Source organism: Nyctereutes procyonoides, unplaced genomic scaffold (genome assembly GCF_905146905.1).
Source record: "Nyctereutes procyonoides isolate TBG_1078 unplaced genomic scaffold, NYPRO_anot_genome, whole genome shotgun sequence".
Taxonomy (NCBI): Eukaryota; Metazoa; Chordata; class Mammalia; order Carnivora; family Canidae; genus Nyctereutes; species Nyctereutes procyonoides.
Window position 1 is genome coordinate 11,887,630 of NW_026575024.1, and position 19,723 is coordinate 11,907,352.

At 46.2% G+C, this 19,723-nt stretch overlaps 1 protein-coding gene across 1 annotated transcript in view; it reads left to right on the forward strand.

Moving 5' to 3' along the window:
* Positions 1 to 2,201, forward strand: part of KCNB1 (potassium voltage-gated channel subfamily B member 1) — a 106,877-nt gene extending 104,676 nt beyond the window's left edge. The window contains exon 4 of the transcript XR_008661986.1: positions 1,977 to 2,201. The gene's annotated coding sequence lies outside the window, so the exon portion shown is untranslated. The remainder of the gene's footprint in view (positions 1 to 1,976) is intronic.
* The last annotated feature ends 17,522 nt before the right edge of the window (positions 2,202 to 19,723 follow it).

Sequence of the window (19,723 nt, forward strand, 5' to 3'; positions counted from 1 at the left end):
GGACCCACTCATGCAGGGGTTCTTAAACTTTGTGTGCCCTGGACCCCCCAGGCAGTCCAATGAACCCCATGGACACCTTCTCAGAAAAATAATTTTAAGTGCATGAAATAAAGTACATAGGTTTACAAAAGAAACCTATTCTACTGAAATGCAATTATCAAAATGTTTTATGTGATGTAGTAATACATGTGCTTCTATTAATAAATAACAAGATCTCTCAGTGGGTCTAGTAATTACCAAAACACTGAGGAAGGGAAGGGCATAAATGCTGTATTTGAGGAATACAAAATAATCTATGATCTGTATTAGTGAGAATGTCACAAGAACTGCTAATACTACCATGATTTGTTGCCTGTATTTGTAACCGAAGGAAATGTTACATGTCAGCTGGAGGTCAGTGCAAATAAAGATACAGAGTTTTGTCTCATGCAAGTTCACAGACCCAGATCAGGAACCTGTATTCAAGGGGACTTTGGAATTTATTTCATGGGTCATGACTAGTACTTTTTTTAATGAAAGAACAATTTGACTGGAATAGAATAGAATGCATTGCTCACAATGTGAGTCCAGATTCATGAAATTTCCATTTCAATTGTATGTGTTACAGGTCATGATGCAAAATGTACTTCTTCCTCCAATTCAGAAATAGCTGAGCAGCAATGACATGGGAGAAAGCAGGCCCAGCACAGCCACTACCACATTGCAGGTGCAAACATCCTTGTCCCTCCCTCCAGACCCCATCTGCCCTCCTGCCCACACACAAGTACACACACAGGCTCCGAAAAAGGCTGTGTTGTCAGGGGTTACACAATTGTTTCCTCCACCCTCCTCGGGGAGAGGAGCAGGTGTGGCGATGCCCATGTCCTGAGCTCATCGCCTGTCTGGGGACATGCCCCTCGTGATGGCCACATGTCCCCATAGCAAATATTAGGCGAGCTTTTGTGAGGAGCCAGCTGGCGGCATGTCTGGAGGTGCCAGGCTGCAAAGGTTCAGGGCTAAATAAACTGTCCCAGAGGAGACACCACAGGAGAGGAAGGCTGGGCAGGTAGTTTCGTGCTTTTCTGGATGTGTGTGTTCTTCTTATTCCCAGTCCTGGATATGGAAGGAGAGAGTTTGGGAGAAGACATGGCAATTAGAAAAAGAAAATTTTCTAAGGGAAGCTACTCTCTGGTCTCCCGAGCAGAAGGGAGTCTGACACTCGCAGAAGTACGATGAAGGAAGAAATTATTTGTTTGTCAGATGTTTGGCAATTTCCCCGCCCCCATGCTAATAAGCAGGAACTGGCCAAAGGAGAAAAATGGGCTTGGGGTGGGGGGTACATCAAGCTGCAGCTCAGTCTTGTGGTGCTGAAGAGAAAACTTGGATCTGAAGTATCTGAGTTCAAATTCTAGCAACAGCACTTCGTTGCTGTGTGACCTAGGGCCAGTCCTTTTCCATCTCTGGGCCTAGGTTTTCAGGTCTGTAAAATGGGAAAATTATAGCCGCCACTTCAAGGGGCTGCAAGGGCTTCAAGGAAAAGACATAAATTGCTTGGCCCAAAGCTCAGCATACCGTGAGCACTCAATAATGGTAGCTGTTACTATTACTGTAAGTTATATTGCTACTGCAACCTGCAGCCTACATCCATTCCTTAATGGAAATCTATTGTCTAGCTAAGCTCCTACCAATGCCAGAAATCACAGAGAACATGAAATTATACTACTTAACCCTTACTGAGCATTTACTGCACGTCAGGCTCTCTTCCCATCCCTTTACATGATTTGCTAATTAATTCTTAGCAACAACCCTATAAAATACAACCTATGAAATTATCATTATGGGTATCATCATAAAATTATCATCACCAACAACTCTGCGAAATGATCATCATCCCTATTTTATAGATGAGGAAATATGTCGGTTATCTTCTGCTAAGTAACAAATTATCCCAATGCTCAGTGGCTTAAAACAACCATAATATTTATTATCTCACACAGTTTCTGTGGCTCAGGAATTTGGGAGTGGCTTAGCTGTATGGCTCTGGAAGAGACTCTCTGCTGAGGTTGCAGTGAAGATGTCAGCCAGGACAACCATCATCTGAAGGCTTGACTGGGCTGGAGGGCCAACTTCCAAGATGGCGCCCTCACGTGGTTGGCAAGTTGATGCAGAGCTCTTGGCAGGAAGCCTCAGCAATTCACTGCCTGAATTTGTCCATAGGGTTCCTTGAGTGTCCTCACATACCACTGAGGGCTTCCCCAGAGTGAATGATCCAACAGAAAGACAGAAGCTACAATGTTTCTCCCCACTTATGTTATTGTAACAAAATACACATCAAATAAATTTTACCCTCCCCAGACATTTTTTTGGAAAGATTTTATTTTTAAATGATCCCTACACCCAACATGAGGCTGGAACTCATGACCCTGAGCTCATGAGCCCTATGGTCCTCCAACTGAGCCAGCCAGGCACCCTTCTAACCATTCTTAAGTGCATAGTTCAGTGGCATTAGTTATACTCACACTGTTGTGCAACCATCACCACTATCCATCCCCAGAACTCTTTCATCTTGCAAAACTGAAACCCTTGCAAAACTCCAAACCCTTTAGATAACAAATCCCCACTCTCTTTCCCCCAGCTCCTGGCAACCACCATTGTACTTCCTGTCTCTATGAGTTTGATGACTCTAGGGACCTCATATAAGTAGAATCATACAGCATTTGTTTTCTTGTGGCTGACTTATTTCACTCACCATCACGTCCTCAAGTTTCATCTACGTTGTTGCCCGTGTCAGAATTCCCTTCATTTTTAAGGCTAAATAATACTTCATCATCACAATGTCTTTTTTTTTTTTTAATCCAGATGTGGAAGTCATGCACACTGGCACTTCTGCAATATCTCCTAGGCCACACAGGTCAGCCCTATTCACTGTGGAAGGGGATGACCTGAAGGAGTGACTACAAGCCATGAGAATCACGGGAGGCCATCGTGCAGGCTGGCCGTACTGTAGAACTAAGGCCCCAGGGGTTTTGAGATTTACCTAAGGTCACAGAACAGGCAAGTGACAGACCCTGGATTTGAACCCTGATCCCATGATGTATACACACTAATGTATAATTACGTATTAGCACTCCCCAATCTACACCTCAACGTGGCTTCCACTGGGGAAGGAAAGAAAGGTCCTTGGTGGGGTAAAGACTGCCCTAGCCGAAGGTCAGAAGGCCTGGCCTGGAGTCTCAGTTCTGGCACTAATTCACCAAGTGACCCTAGGTGAGGCCCTGCCCCTCTCGAGGGCTCAGTTTTCTGGGGTGTCAGGCAGGGGCATAATAACTACTTCCCAGGTTGTTGAGGTGAATAAAGAAAATGAGTATACTCTATAAAGCTTAATCCACAGAGATATATGAAAATAATACTTTCCCTTCTTTTTAAGTTTTTTTTTAATGTTTACTTATTTACTAGGTAATAATTTCACATGGTGTCAATTGGAAAGGTATGAAAGGATATGCAAGGAAAATCTCTCTCTCACCCCATCTGGTCACCCCCCAGGTTCCCTTTCCAGAGACAACTACTCTTACTAGTTTCTTGTTGAAATGTCACATTGCTTTATTTTCTTAAACCAACCTAATTTCCAAGGACCTGCTAAGCAGGGGAGAAGGTTGGCTCGGCGCCCCTGGGTCTCACCTGGAACCAAGGCCTAGATGGTGGAGTGGGAGCAGTGCCTTCTAGTTATCAATGATCCAACCACCTCAGTGACTTTGGAGATGTCCCTGTCCCAGGCATGCAGAGCTGGGATTTGAACCCAAGTCTGGAGCCCAAGCTCTTTTTTTTTTTTTTTTTTTTTTTTGACTGAGAGAAAGAGTATGTACAAGCAGGGGAACTTATAGAAGGAGAAGTAGACTCCCCACTGAGCAGGGAGCCTGACATGGGACTTGATTCCAGGACCCAGAGATCATGACCTGAGCCAAAGGCAGACGCTTAACCAACTGAGCCACCCAGGCACCCCTGGAGCCCAACTCTTAAGCCCTTCATTACCTCACTAAATTCAGGGAGTTGGTCCTTTGTAGCATTTGGGAAAATATCAAAATTGCGAGCACATAACTGCCCAAAAATGACGAATAGCACTGTCTGTCCCTGGAATAATATGCATTACTTAAAAATTTAACTGTGGACAGTGTGGAGACATTAAAAATTATTCGGCTATAAGGTAAAGTTAAAACTAAACAAATTCTAGACACGGCTATGGCGCTACATCTTTTAGGAAGTTTTGTTGATCCTTTAAAGGCAGGATGGGCAGGAGGGGGAGTGGTTTCCTGGCTTCCCACAGCCTCCTGAACCTACACCATTGTAGCCCTTGTGGCAGTAAGCTCTAACTTCCTGTGACTTCAGTGCTGGTGAACCCAGAAAATTGGGAGCAAGTTAGCCTGGGTTCAAATCCTGATTCCCCTACTTCTGGCTGTGTAACCTACAGCATGAACTGATACTAGCAACAGCTAGTTCCAAGGGCTGTGGTGTGGATTAAATGTGTTGTATCTTTGTAAAGTCCTTGTCATAGTCAATCATGTGTGTTTGTTACTGCAGCTTGTCCCTTACCCAGATTGCAAGCTATAAGATACAGGAGGACTGAGGAATATTACTCTAGATGTGCAATCAGGGAAGGCCTCCCAGAGGTGATGATCATGAGACAAGATCTGATTGACAGGAAAAAGCCAACCACACAAAAAGCTGGGAGAACAACGTTTTTTGGCAGAGGGCGGAGCAAGTGCAAAGGCCCTGAGGCAAGAATATTCTCCAGAGACCAGCTTCACTGGAGAGGGATGTATGAGAAGAGGGGTAGGCAAGAGGTGGGAGAGGTCAGCTGGGACCCATCACGCAGCACCTTGTCAAGCAGGGTTACTTTGAGCAATGGGCAGCCACTGAGGGGTGATCAAACCAGGCATAACACAGTCCTTGCATCCAGGAGCCTCCCACATAATAGGAGTGGTCCCAGCCTAAATCTATAGGCATCTGCTTATCCAAGGCTTAGTCTGGAGCAGCTTGGCCTGGGGAGCCCTACCATCCATCCTTGTCTCGGCCTCCCTGCAAGCTAGACTCAAGGCCCCATTAATATAAATGAGGTCCTCTGCAGACTCGATTTCCGAATGAGTCCAGCCATTCAAGATCTCTATTCCAGGAAATGTGAAATTTATGTAACGAAAATTAAAAGAGAAACTGGGGAAGTGACTACTTAAGTGCCTACTTCCCGGCTAAGTGAGCCGGGTCTGTGCATCTGGCAGGAGATGGGTGAAGGCACCACCTGAGGGCTGCTGGGAGCCTGTGACCAGGCGGAAGGCAGGGAACATGTTGGCTATGGGCAAGGGGTGAAGCCCCAAGACCCACTTCCTTCCATCAAAAAAAAAAAAAAAAAAAAGAGCCACGGTAATAATAGCTCATGTTCACTGCTTCACGCCCAGCCCTGTTCTAAGCGCTTTACTCACATCGGTTATCACATTTAACCCTCATGACAACCTAATGGGATGGGCACTACTATTCTCCCCATCTTACAGACGGAAAGACTGAGGCTTATATTGGAGAAAGACCTCATCGAGGTCACACAGAGAAATGGTAGCTAATTTGGGACTCAGGCCTTTTGTCTATTACTCCCACAGACCCTCTTGTCTGGAGCTTAGACAATGTGCAATGGAAGAAAAGCTCAGGAGTCAGAAAGGCCTGGGTTCAAGTCCAAGCTCCACCTACTAAATTGCTGTGTGACCCTGGACAAGCCACTTATCTCCCTGAGGCTCTTTATGATCATAACCCTTTTCCCACAGAGTTCATCTCTGAATTAAAGGAGATAATATATGAAGATGCCAAGCACAGGATTTCAGGTGCCATCTCAAATCGGCTTAATTAAGAATTTTTAAAAAGTAAACTTTTAGGAACGCCTGGGTGGCTCAGCGGTTGGGCATCTGCCTTGGCTCAGGGCATGATCCTGGAGTCCCGGGATGGAGTCCCACATCGGGCTGCCTGCATGGAGCCTGCTTCTCCCTCTGCCTGTGTCTCTGCCTCTCTCTCTGTGTCTCTCATGAATAAATAAATACAATCTTTTTTTTTTTAAAAAAAGTAAACTTTTAGAACTGGAAAGTCTTAAGGTAATGGCTTCAGGTATGGATGGATTTAGGGGCTCTAAAAATGTCATAAGGCTAAGTTTTGTTTTGTTTTTTTCACCTCTCTGCATGCGGTAGATCCTCACCAGGAGCTCCAGGGTTATATCATTCTTACACCGAAATATCTTTCTTGGAAGAGAGCTCTTTCTTCCCCCAAAAAGCAGCAAACGAGCCAGAATTCACTCAGGAACAATGTGGATCATACACACATCCCATAATCAATCTCTATAGCCAGATGGATAGACTGTGCTGATTGGGTCACCCAAGTCACATGCCCAACCCTGAGATGGGGGAGGGGCACCGAAAGCCCAGGTTGAACCACTGGACGGTGCGGGGGAGAGACCAGGTACCCTAGAGAAAAACTGGGAAAGACAAGGAATAGATGCTGGACCAGAAGGAATACCAGATGGTACTCCTGGCACATAGTAGGCCCTAAATAAAAATATATTCCATCAAATGAACAAATATCTACACCAGAGGACAGTTGTAAGGATAAAACTAAATAACATATACAAGTCCCTCACATGCAGTCAGCACTTAGCAGATCTTATCTCCAAGGAACAAGAAGTGCTGGGACTGGGTTTGGATTCTGGTTACGTGCTGATGAGCACAGACACTGGAAGAAACTGGAAGGAAAGGCTTCCTTTGCCTCAGCCAGGCCTCCCTCACATTCATTTTCTGCCCCTGGGCAGAGGAGGACCAGGACCAGGGTAAGGAGAGTGAGGCACTCACTGTGGCATAAAATGGGAGGAGGGGAGCACCAGATAAATAAATCATATTTTTTTTTATTAGTTTCAGAGGTAGAATTTAGTGATTCATCAGTTGCATATAACTCCCAGGGCTCCTGACGTCAAGTGCCTTCCTTAATGCCCATCACCCAATTATCTCATCCCCTCACCCCCCTATCCCTCCAGCAACCCTGTTTGTTTCCTGGAGTTCAGTGTCTCTTATGGTTTGCCTTGCCCTCAATTAAGATAATCATATTTTTAAAAAATCAATATTAAAGCAAAAATCCATGATAAAATATTAGCATTTCAGATAAGGATATATTCACATACACACATTTACATATCACTTATATCCAAATGTCCAGACACAGGCACATGTAGACATTTTCACAGACATGTTTTTATAATATTTACTTAAAAGCATGCACAGGGCCACTACACATCACACCTCTAGGATGTCCCATTCCATTGCAATCTGCATGGATGGCGTCCCCTGAATTACACAGGCACAGCCTCTGTGGCTGACACAGTGGTCCAGTGCATGAACAAACACGTACAAACATCTCCATCCATAACCACCCATATACCACTAAATGTGTGCCACATAACACCACATATGCAGACTTGCCAAGAGGTACAACCACATGATACAGTCTCATACATGCTCACTTTCCTGCCTCAGGGCCTTTGCATTTTCTATATTCTGCACACCTAGGATGCCCTTGCCCCAGTTAACCATGTAGCTCCCTCTTTTGCCTCCTCCAACTAGTGCCCAAAGGCCATTTTCTCAGTGAGGCTCTGATACCCTCACATCATACTGCTGTCTGAAATTGCAACCCCTACTTCACAGTCCACATCCCTCAACCTTGCTTTATTTTTCTCCTGAATATTTACAATCATCTGACCTAGGATGTTTCCTTTTTATCATACTTAATGTCTATCTACCCTACTAAAGTGTCAGCTCTGCTCAAGCAGAGATTTTTGTCTGCTTTGTTCCCTGCTGTGTTCCCAGCCTCTAGAACATTGCCTGACACATAGTAGATGCTCAACAAATATTTGCTAAATGAATGAAAAAATCCAGGAAAGTGGAGATCCCTGAGAGTGACTGAAGCCAAATCCCCTACCAGCATGGGAAGAAGGCCACCTAAAGTCACATGTAAGTTGATTTCGAGAACTACATAACAGCGCCAGGCACATTCTTTTTTTTTTTTTTTTTTAAGATTTTATTTATTTGTTCATGAGAGACCCCGAGAGAGGCAGAGACACAGGCAGAGGGAGAAGCAGGCTCCCTGCGGGGAATCTGATGCAGGATTCAATCCCAGGACCCCCAGATCACGACCTGAGCCAAAGGCTCAACCACTGCACCATCCAGGCATCCCTGCCAGGTACATTCTAAGAGTATTCTCTCATTTTAAAAAGAAATTTTTATTTACATAATCTCTACACCTTATGTGGGGCTCAGACTCACGACCCTGAGATCAAGAGTCACACGCTCTTCTGACTCAGCCAACGAGGCACCTCTTCTCTCATTTAATCATCCCAACGACCCTATAAGACACTACTACTGTCTATGCTCACTTTACACTGGGTGGGATTGAGATACCAAAAGGCTAATTTACTTGTACAAAACGTCATAGTACAGAAGTGGCAAAGCCAGTGTTCAAATCCAGGCACCTTGGCTGCACACAGCCCAGACTCTCCCCTACACACACACACACACACACACACACACACACGCACGCACGCACACACACACACACACATACACAAACTTATGTATCACCAGGCTCTTCCAGCCTTTAGGTAACTCTCAGAAACAAGACCTCCTTCCCACATACTGAATGTTTTGGGTCCCCCCTCCTCTGCCAGTCCCTGTCCCCATTGTCCTCACTGGATCCCAACCAAGCTACACCTCCGCCCTAGTGAAGCAGGAAGCTGTAGGCTGTCCAGTTGTCATGGAGATGGCCCCAGCTCCTGTAAACAGTCTTGCCTCCTGGCTGCCTGGCTGGCTCACTCTTACCACTCTCAGAGGCTGCTCCCTGGGCTTACTCCTTGCTTGAACGCTTCTGGATGGCAGGGGGGCCCAAAGGTCCACACGTCTATCTTTTTCCCACCTGGGGGCCACAGGAAGCTTGGAAGCAGGGCCCTTGGGTCCTCACCTCCCTTCTTATCCTGGCAATACGACCCTGAGCAGACACTTCTCCCCACCCCCTGCCCCTGCTTTACAGGATGGTCATGAAGGGTTAACGAGTTTAGTCATTCATTCAACAAATAATTATTGAGCACCTACCATGTGCCAGGCAATAGTCTAGGTGCTGAGGATACAGCAGCGACCAAGAAAGACCAGGTCCTCTGGGAGACAGACGACAAACAAGTTCTGGGAAGAAAATAATAGAGATGAATGTGTATGACTGGAGGAAACAGGGCAGGCAGTACTTTACTTAAGGTGGTTGGGGAAGGCCTCTCTGAGGAAGTGACATCGGAGCTGGACCAGAATAAGAAGACAGCCATGCAAAGATATAAGGAAAGAGTATGCCAGGAAAAGCCGCATGTGCAAAGGCCCTGAGGCAGAGCTGAGCTGGCCTATTGAAGGAACAGAAGACCTTTTTCTCAAAATGATGTTCATGACTCTAAGAAGGTAGGCCCAAGGTGTGAACCTGGACGTACTAATGCATTTACACTGCACAGCAACACTATATTATCATCCTCATTTTCCAGATGAGGAAATTGGGGCTCAGGGAAGTGAAATCATTTGGTTATTGCTAATATGTGGTGGAACTGATCTGAGCTGGCAGGTGAGAGAGAACAAATGGGAGAAAGGGAAGCATAAGAGAGGAACGGAAAGAAAAGAACAGAAGCCATCTCTGGCCTGTCCCCCAAGCTGGGCTGCACTCGGGTCTCTGACAGAACCAAAGTGGAATCTGGGGAGGCCGCCCCACCCTGGAGAAGGGCCTGTGGCATTTCTGAATCACGGTGCCATCCGCCCCAGCTTGGCTCCTCTCCGGCGATCCAATTACTAAATGCAGCCGCATTCTTTAAAAATGTCTTTCCTCTTATGTAATGCAATAGTGACAAACGCCAAACAGATGGTGCTGTGACAAGCTTTTTCAGAGTTGATTAGGAGCCCATCTTTCAAAATTAATGTATGGGCATTTAAACGAGTTTCAGCTGGCCACAAAACCCCATCAAAAACCCATACAAGATAAATCGCTTGATGGACTGGCCACGCTCACCTCCTCCCCAACCAGTGGCTGATGTGACAGGTGGTCGAGTTAACTTGTGAGCAACAGTCAAAAGATACCTGGTTTAGGTGGAGTGGAGAAATGCCTCGAGCTTCTCAGAAGCTCCAAAAGCTGGAGGCTCCTCAATGGATTACCAAGACATGTTTTTTCCAAACTTTTACGTCTTCTTCAAGTGAGCAGATCATCTCTCTTTCCGGAGGGAAACGGGTTAGTCACAAATTATGTCAGATGCTGCCAGCGAGCTGTTCCTCCACCACCACCACCACCCTTCTTCCTCAGTGTTCAAGGATGAGATCATTTCATTCGGAGCCAATTATAGATGGAGAACACTGGAGATGTGCAAAGAAACCTCCTTGGAGCCCTTCCCTCCCACCATCACAGGCTGTACCCTGCCAGGATGGGCAGGAACAGGAGGCTGGGTGTCCTGTCCCAAGTTCAATCTCAGGGTTTGTGAAGGCCATGCATTCCTAAGCCACGGCTTGCATCTGTGAAGATCGGATGCAGGGCTGTTGGCTAAATGAAGTGTTTTGGCCTCAGGAGTTCAGAGCTGGGTTAATCCGTGAAGATAATCACTATACAGATGGGGGAACTGAGACTCAGGAAGGAGAAAGGGCCACACGGCAAGTTGGTGGCAAAGCCAGATAGCCAGATAGTAGCCCCTCCACTTCCCATGAGGATGGCTTCTGTTGCCTTGGGATTTGCCCATATCCCATTCCTGCTGCTTCTGATACCAGCACCTTGCACATCCCTTGAGGGAACTATCCATCCTTTCCCCATTCTTGATCTAAATGATTCAGGAAGGACAGATCCGTCTCCTATCTCCTGGGATGTGGCCCTGGCGTAGACCCAGTCAATGAGAGCAATCCATTTCCCACTGCCAGATGGGCAGGTGAGATGAGCCAGGCAAATAAGTAGCAACCCCAGGACTTAAGCTAAGGATAAAGCCATTGGAAAGGAGAAGCGCTCTTCCTCTTGGTGATGCTGAACCAGGAAGAAAGTCTAGAGCTCCTGGGAGCCATCTCTGCCACCACAAGACAACTGCCTAAGAATAAAACCAACACAGAGGAGAGCAGAGCCAAAAGAAAATAACACAAGAGCTTCAGCCTTTGAAACCCCAGATCCAGCCAAAGCTGAAGGCCGACCTATTCTAGATATTTTAATTGCACGAGTCAATAATTTTCCTTTTTTTGCTAAAGTTGGTTGAGTTGAGTTTTGGTCACTCATCCTCCAAAGGCCCTTGACTTGAATTCCTTAGGTGTGGGGCAAGGTTCCAGGAATACCACACTGCTTGCTCCCCCACCTCCCTCCTCAACACATTTCTGATCTTTTTTAAGTATTGCCTGGATGGAGATACCTCTCCCTCCCCAGCAGATTCCCCAACACTGCACAAGCAACACTCTCCAGAGGGAGATGTAGGTAAATGTCCCATTTTATGAAACCCAAGAGACGGCTCTGCCTTCTGGGCACCTGTAACCAAGCTGCTCACCACCACAGCTTCTGCTTTCCTGTTCGGTCAAGAGCATGGGCTCTGAGTCCCAGCTCCAGCATCTCCTAACCAGGAGACCTTGTTCTGATGAGACCTTGCCACTTGACTCTCCTGAGCCTCGGTTTCCTCTTCTGAAAAAGGGGGGAAAGAGCACCTAACTTACATGGCCTTTGAGGGTTGAGTAAAACAGGCATCGCTCTTTGGGGGCTGCAAAAATGGTACCTATGAGGGACTCCAAAATGTATATACTTTTCTGGAGCTTGGGCAATTCAGGCACTTACATCTGGCTTGGGAAGACAGCAACTAAACTCACAAAAGGATTTCCACACACGCAAAAATGGTGTCCTGCAGTCAAAGCAAGTGTAGGGGCAGAGGCAGGGAAAGTCTGCTTCTGGGGAGCCCGGCCTGGTTGTAAGTCAAGCCGCGCCGGCTCTCGCCTGCTGGCCAGTCTGTACCTCTCCGGGCTCCGCTGCCCCAGGCTCGCATGCACAGGTGTCACTCAAATATTTGCCCAGTGACTCATTCACACTCCTGGACAAGGGAACAGACAGTGATTCCCAGGAGTGCCCAGAGTCCTGACTTAGGAAGGAGGACATAGCAGTATCAACATGTGGGCCAGTCCCTGGCAGGCCCCAAGGACAGCTGAAAGATATACCCCTCCCCCAACTCCATCCTTGGAGCCACAGGACCCCAAGGCAGGGAAAGCTGGACCAGCACCACCCCAGCAGGGAGCAAGCAGCAGGAGCAAGCCACAACTCCCGCAAATTCACCATCCATTGCAGGAGTGCTTCCCAAAGTGGGACCATCGTTGAGACGATCTTACAGGAACCCTGGATGGGGCATTACATAATTGGCTCTCGTGTGGATACACGCTTCGAGATGGATGAACCTGGAAAACATAATCCTAGGTGAAAGAAATCAGACACGAAAGACTGTTTGTATGACTCTCTTCATATGAAATATCCCGAATAGGCAAATTTGTAGAGACCAAAAGTAGATTAGTAGTTGCTTAGGGCTGGAGGGGTCTGATGAGTGAAGAGTAACTGCTCCTGGTAGGAGATCCGTTGTAAGGAGGGGACCAAAAAATGTTCTAAAATTAGACCGTTGGATGCTTATAGAATCCTTATGAATATACTGAAAAGAGCCGAATGGTACACTTTAAATGAGGGACGGGTATGGCATGTGAGTTTTATCTCAATAAAGATGTTTAAAAATATATTAATATCTGACGACTCCCAAATGGAGAAAATCAGTCCTCTTTCAAGTCCCTTATAATTCTTCCAATTTGTCAAAGAATAAATCCCCGTTAGACACGAGTGCGCCTTACCATCTCTCAGACACAGGCTAATTCCTTGTTTGAAGGAGATGAGAACAGGCTTCATGCTCAGCTTCTTGGGCAGGAAGTATCTATCCAGACTTGCTTGGTTTCCATTATATTTATTTTTCTGATTGCCTTTGCGATATGGCAACCAATCATTCATCTATTCATTCATCCATTTTTTTATTCAACAAATATGTACTGAGCATTATTCCATGTTCTAAACTACAGGGGTTAAAAAAAATAAATAATAAACAAAATAAACAACAGAGGTCACAGCAGGAAGCAAGGAAATACCCTGCCCTCACGTTGCTGATGTATTATTACTCTTGCAGGGAATCTTAGCAGGAGATGTTGCTCTTGGGTTCAAATCCCCCTCGCTGCCACCGACTGTGTGACCTTGGACAAGTGACTTAACCTCTCTGTGCCTCAATGTCCTCACATGTAAGGATACTGATTGCACCTAACTCAGGATCCAATGAGTCAATACCTATAAAGGGTCAGGGCAGCACTTGGCACGTGATAAGTACTTCATAAAAATTAGCTACTATTATTTATTTTTATTTCTAGCTGTGATAAAACATTTCCTCTTTAAACACATGTATTTAAGCAAAAAGATAGGGATGGGGCACCTGGCTGACTCAGTCAAAGGAGCACGCATGCAGCTCTTGATCTTGGGGTTGTGAGTTCGAATTCCATGTTGAGGGTAGAGATTGCTTAGAAATAAAAATCTTCTTTAAAAACAAATCTTCTTTAAAAAAGAAAGAAGTAGGGATGGAGAGTAAAAAAAAAGTAAGATAAAATAAAAAGGAAGCCTGCAGGTAAGGAAAACAGGGGAAAAGCCACGTGAGTATATTTAGGACATGAACTTTGGGAAGCCCTGAACTAGTGGGAGATGTCAGTAAGGCTATGACTCAGCTGGCATGGAGGGGAAGCATAAAGCTATTTTCAGTATCAACATAAGGACAAAGCTTGTTCCCCCAGTGTCACATTTGCAGACTTCTCCCCTACTCCCTCATCCCGTGGGATCCCAAGCCCTGGGGGTTTCCCTGCCAGCCAGGGAGTCTTTGGAAATAGGGGTCTGGACAGTTAGGGGGTCACAGGTGCTAGATGAAGACGAGGCTGTGGACCGCAGGGCAGGAACAGTCTCGGAGCTGCCTGAGCCTCTCCCAGATCCCTCGGCAACAGGGGTGGCCGGCCGCTTGCCACTGCAACAGCTGGTTCCTGCAAGACATGGGGCAGGCTCAGTGGCATCGGGACTCTCCTGGGCTCCAGGGACATTTGCCTTGTCCCCTCCTTCCACTGTGCAAAAAAAGTCTTAAATTCATAGTTTATGGCTGTATTGTATAAAGGCAAATAGAATCCAAGCTAGATTTATAATTAGATCTTCATCGTCATTATTATTGCTAATCTTTTTTCTTCTGATTTTAAAAGAAATTAAAATTAAATCATTTTCGGGGCACCTGGGTGTGTTCAGTCAGTTGAACATCTGCCTTTGGCTCAGGTCATAATCTCAGGGTCCTGGGATCGAGCCCCACATCAGGCTCCCTGCTCAATAAGGAGTCTGCTTGTCCCTCTCCCTCTGCCCCTCCCCCTATTCATGTGCACTCTCTCTCTCTCAAATAAATAAATAAAATCTTTTAAAAATATAAAATAAAAGAAAAATAAAGAAAAAAGAGAAAACTATAGAATGGATTACCATAAAAGTCAGCACAGTGGTTTCCTTTATGGGGAAGGGAAGGCTTGTGGTTAGGAGGGGCATGAGGGTCGTAGGGGGCTGCCCAGGGTCTGTTCCTTGCCTGGGCGGTGACTATCTCAGGATGTCTCTTCTCCAAACATTTGTTAACCTGTTCATATATGTTTTAGCCAATTCTTTGTAGGTGTAATTCAAATCTTTAAAAAAAATGCAACATAATAACTAACAATAATATCAAACACTGATGGAGCGCCTATTACATGCCAGGCACTATTCTACCGGCCTAAGCACAGTGCTTGGCACATAACAGGTACTTTACAAATGATAGTAGTTGAAGTTACAGTTCTTTTTGCCATTCTCATTACATAAAATGGAGTTCATACCCCTTGTCTCAAAAGGCCTCATGAGATCTGAATGAGTATTCACATGTAAAGCACCTATTTGGCACCCAGCACACAGTAGGTGCATGACTATGGCAGATGTTCCTTCTGATTGTCCCAAACTCACAGACACTTCTCAGGCTAAATAAACCCTCCTGAAATCCCCAACTGACAGGCTAATCCCTCCCCAGGCCCATGCCCTTTGCATGCCCGCCCTTGCCAGCTGCCCATGGAAAGAATCTGGCTGACAGCTTCTCTCCATCCTCGCTTTGATCCCCCCCTGCCCAGTCCTGCCTGGTGAGCTCATGCCCCAATCAGACCTTCCATCACCTGTTCTGTGAGCCTGGCCCTGGGTGGGGTGGGGGCAGGGAGAGATGCCTCTCTGCTTTCCATGCCGCCTGTCCCTGGTGGGGGCAGGAGTTCCTGTGACCTCCATCTCAGCCTCACCAAAACACCATGCTCTTCATCCTGGAGTATTTGCATCCAAAAGATAAATTGGAGTGTCATCAGAGTTTTAGGGCTAAAAAGGCTTATCTAAAGATGGATGGATGAACTGAGGCTCTAATTAGTGAGCATCTAAGCCAAAGAACAAATATATAATGGGAAAATTGGGGGTCTAAGGCAAGAAAGTGGGAGAGAAGCTACAGGAGGGTGAACAGAGAGGGCCTCCCTGGAGTGTAATATTATTGGCTGCCATTTATTTATTGTGTACCTACTGTGTGTCAGGGTCATCATACACATTACACCTAATTTTCACAGAGTACATATTATTATACCCATGTTATAGATTAGATGTGATGATAGCAGCTTCCACTACTAACCATCTACGAGGGGCCAGGTGCTGTACAAAGGGCTTGGGATCCTTCCAACAGTCTGAGCGGGTGGTGGTCAGGAGGAGGGTTTGCCCAGAACCACACTGTTAGTAAGGGCCAAATGCGGAATTTGAACTCAGATCGTGCAGGCCCAGTGCCTCTTGTTCAGATACATCTGTCCCTGACACCCCATCTGGCATCGACATTCCCTTCTCTAGGTTTGCAGTGAGCAGGGCCACTCACTTTTAAAAGGAAGGAAATTAATGTACCCTTGTAAATGTGAGAACAACTCCCTGGACAGCTCTCATATAATAATCCCCGCACTGGGAAAGCACTGTTAGTGGGAAACAGTCTAGTCTCTTGAGCTTGGCTCACAACAGGTCTGATGAGTTCAGGGTCAAATCCCCTTTCTGCTGCTTGCTGGGTGTGTGACCCTGGGCACCTCTTTGCATCTCCATCTCCCCATCTGGAAAGAGGGGATCCTAAAAGTATCCACTTTAACATTTACTTGGAATGTTTCAATGGCATCATGTGTGCTAATGATGCCACCACTCCACTTCCTTCCACACTCCTCCTTGTTCACTCCCCTCGGGACATGATGGTGAACACTCCCACCTCGGGGCCTTTGCACCTGCGTTCCTTCTGCCTGGGATGCCTCCCCCTGTTATCCCCACAGCTACCTTCCTCATTTCCTTCAGATTCCTGTTCAAATGTAACCTCCTTAGTGTCACTTTCCTTGAAAAATAACAAAATCCCTCCCCCAATTTTGCTTTCTTTCCCTAAGACTTATCTCACCTCTGACAGATTATAGATTCATTTGCCTAACGTCTGTCTCCACATAGAAGAATGTTGTTTCCGTAAGAAAAGGAATCACACTGGCTTTGTTGGTTGCATCTCCTCAGTGCTCAGAACATTGCCTGGCATGTGCTCAATAGTAAGTGCTCAACAAATAGTTATTGAATGAATGAATTTTTTTAAGGATTTTATTTATTTATTCATGAGAGACACACAGAGAGAGGCAGAGACATAGGCAGAGGGAGAAGCAGGCTCCCCACAGGGAGCCCGATGCAGGACTCGATCCCAGGACCCCGGGATCACGCCCTGAGCCAAAGGCTCAACCACTGAGTCACCCAGGTCCCCCAAATGAATGAATTTTTAAAAAGGAGCTTAGAATCATGCTCAGCACATAGTAAGCACTCAATAAATATTAGCTATTGTTAAAATTAGCATATTAAGTATTTTGTAAGACACCTGACCTTGAGGGAGGCAGTCTAAGAACCTTATATAATCCAAACCTGCTGTGTGATCTTGACTAAGTCACACTGCCTCTCTGAACCTTGAGTTCTCCATCTGTAAAATAAGGGCAGCCAAAGCTGGCTCTTAAGGGAATTGTAAGGATTCAGTAATAATACCAGCTCCCTTTTCTGTGAGTGCCTTCTGGGTCCCAGCAACTATGCTATCTCTTCAATTTGCACAATTTCGCTTAACTTTCACCAACACCCCATGGGGAGGCCCTCTTATTAGCTGCATTTTCAGATGAAGAAATGGGAGTTCAGAGAGGCTATGAGATTGCTCAAGGTCACACAGCTGGAAGAGGCAGGAGCTGCTCCTCCCAGGACCCTTGTGGGCCCCACCCCAGACAGGAGTCAACATCTCACTCCTACAGCCCCTTTGTCTCTCAGGTAGCAGAGACACCCCAGAGTTTACAATCACATTTCCCCAAGCCCAAGTTCTACTGCTTACCCTCTGGCCCCGCCGCCATCCCCATAGCAGCGCCGGCTCCTGGCATTCTGGGCCGGCCACTCACACCTCACACAAACCATGTGGCCCTGGGTCAGATACCTTGTCCACTGGGCATGGGGTGCCCTCACCTGCCGGCAGCTCCCGGGAATGGGTCCCAGCTGGAACTGAACACAGTACCTGCAGCCACACGAGGAGACATCACCCCAGACACCTGTGAGCATTTATGGCACACCTACTGGGAACCTAGTCTTATGAGAGCCCAGCTTGGTACAACTTCTCCCCAAGAACAGAAACCTTTCGGGCAGCCCACTCTTCATCAACAGGTCACATAGGACAAGAGACTTAGTTCTACTCCTTGAAACTAACATCATTGAGGACTTCCACGTGTCAAGCCTCTTCTAAGCATCACATCCAAAAGACTGTGGTTTATTTTTCAATCTGTGTCCCACACTCATGCTTGCCCCAGAAGGGCAGGAACTCCTGTTTGTTCTGGTCACGGTTGTGTCCAGCTCCTAGAATAGTATCCGGTTCCATAAAAATTCCCTGAATGAACCATTTAATACAGAAAGCCGGAGAGGTAGGTGTTGCCCCACTTTACAGATTAGGAAACTAAGCATCAGAGAGAGAACTTGCTTAGAGTCACACAGCTACTAAGTGGCAGTGCCTAAAATGGAACCACCTAAACCCAAAAAAGCCCAAAGTGACACTCTGAAACGCGCCACTGCATTTCACAAAAGATCCTATTTTATAGAAAAGAGGTGTCGTGAGAAGTATTTAAAAGGGCAGTTCCCCATTCTGGAGTATCTGAAATAAGAGCCAATTACAATTTTACTTCTACCCAACTTTTTCTACAATTAGCAGTCAATGCCACCCCCGCCCCCATCCTGCCGCAAGAGACTGCAGCCTGTCAAGGACTCTGGGGAGACTTGGTGTGGGGCTGCTGCCCTCTGGTGGCTGCAGCCTCGGGGAGGCCTGAGGAGCCAGAGCTGCCCCCAGCGCCTTCCTCTCTGAGCTGCCCCAGAACCCCCCAGGAATCTGTCCCTTACCAGAAGTCTGTAGAAACTGGAATGTTTGTCTTCCCAACACACTTTCTCTTCACCATTTGGTAGTTTATTTGGAGAATTCTTGACCTCACCCTATGAATACCCTACAAGCATCTATGTCCTTTTTTGCTCTTTGCTGTAGCCCCAAAGCCTTGCCCAGTACCTGTCATAAAATAAGCATCTAATAAACATTGAGTGAAGCAATGAGCGAATGAATGAATGAAGTTGAATGGAAACCAGTTTTTTTTTTGAGACCAATTATTAAAGACTTCAAAATCCATGTTTTAGATATAACAGGACAAGAAATGGGGATATGCTGATGCTACCAAAGTAAAAGACATGATGGCAGTTTAATCCAAGGAAAAGTGTTCACAAATTTTAGCTTGACTTTGGGTTCATTTGCATTAACTTACCCTTCCGTCTCCTGTTCTATGGGGACACCTCGTTTTTTCCTCTCCTTTCCGTAGCTGCCTGTGGTTATCAGAGCAGGGACTGTGGGCCAAGGAGAAAAGAGTTAGGTGGCTCAGCACTCCCCAGACTATGACACCACATGAAGCAGAGTTTTGGTGTTTGAGCTATTTGAGCTGGTGTTTGAGCTGTTTAGATGGCAGCCCAAAGGAGACTGTGGGATCTTGCACCTGGGTAGGTGGTCCCCACTACTACCCTTATACAATGCTAGAGACAGGGTCAGATTGATTTTTGCCACTCAGGGCTTAGCACAGTGGGTTATATAGTGGGTCTCAATAGAAGTTTTTCAAATGAATTATTTTTTGAGAGATTTTATTTATTTATTTACTTATTTATTTGGAAGAAAGAAAGTGCATGTGAATGGGGGAGGGGCAGAGGAAGGGAGAGAGGATTTCAAGCAGACTCCCTGCTGAGTGCAGAGTCCAACTCGGGTTTCGATCTCACGACCCTGAGATCATGACCTGAGCTGTGATCAAGAGGTGGATGTTCAATTGACTGAGCCTCCCAGATACCCCTCAAATGAATAATTTTGATGAATGAGTAAGTGAGTAAAAAAGAGGAGATGAAAGTTCATACCTGAGTGCATGGATGGGTGGATGGATGGATGAATGGAAGAAAGAAAGAAAGGAAGAATGGATGGATGGTAGATAAGTAGACAGGGAGGTGGGAGGATGGAGAAAAGCAGAGA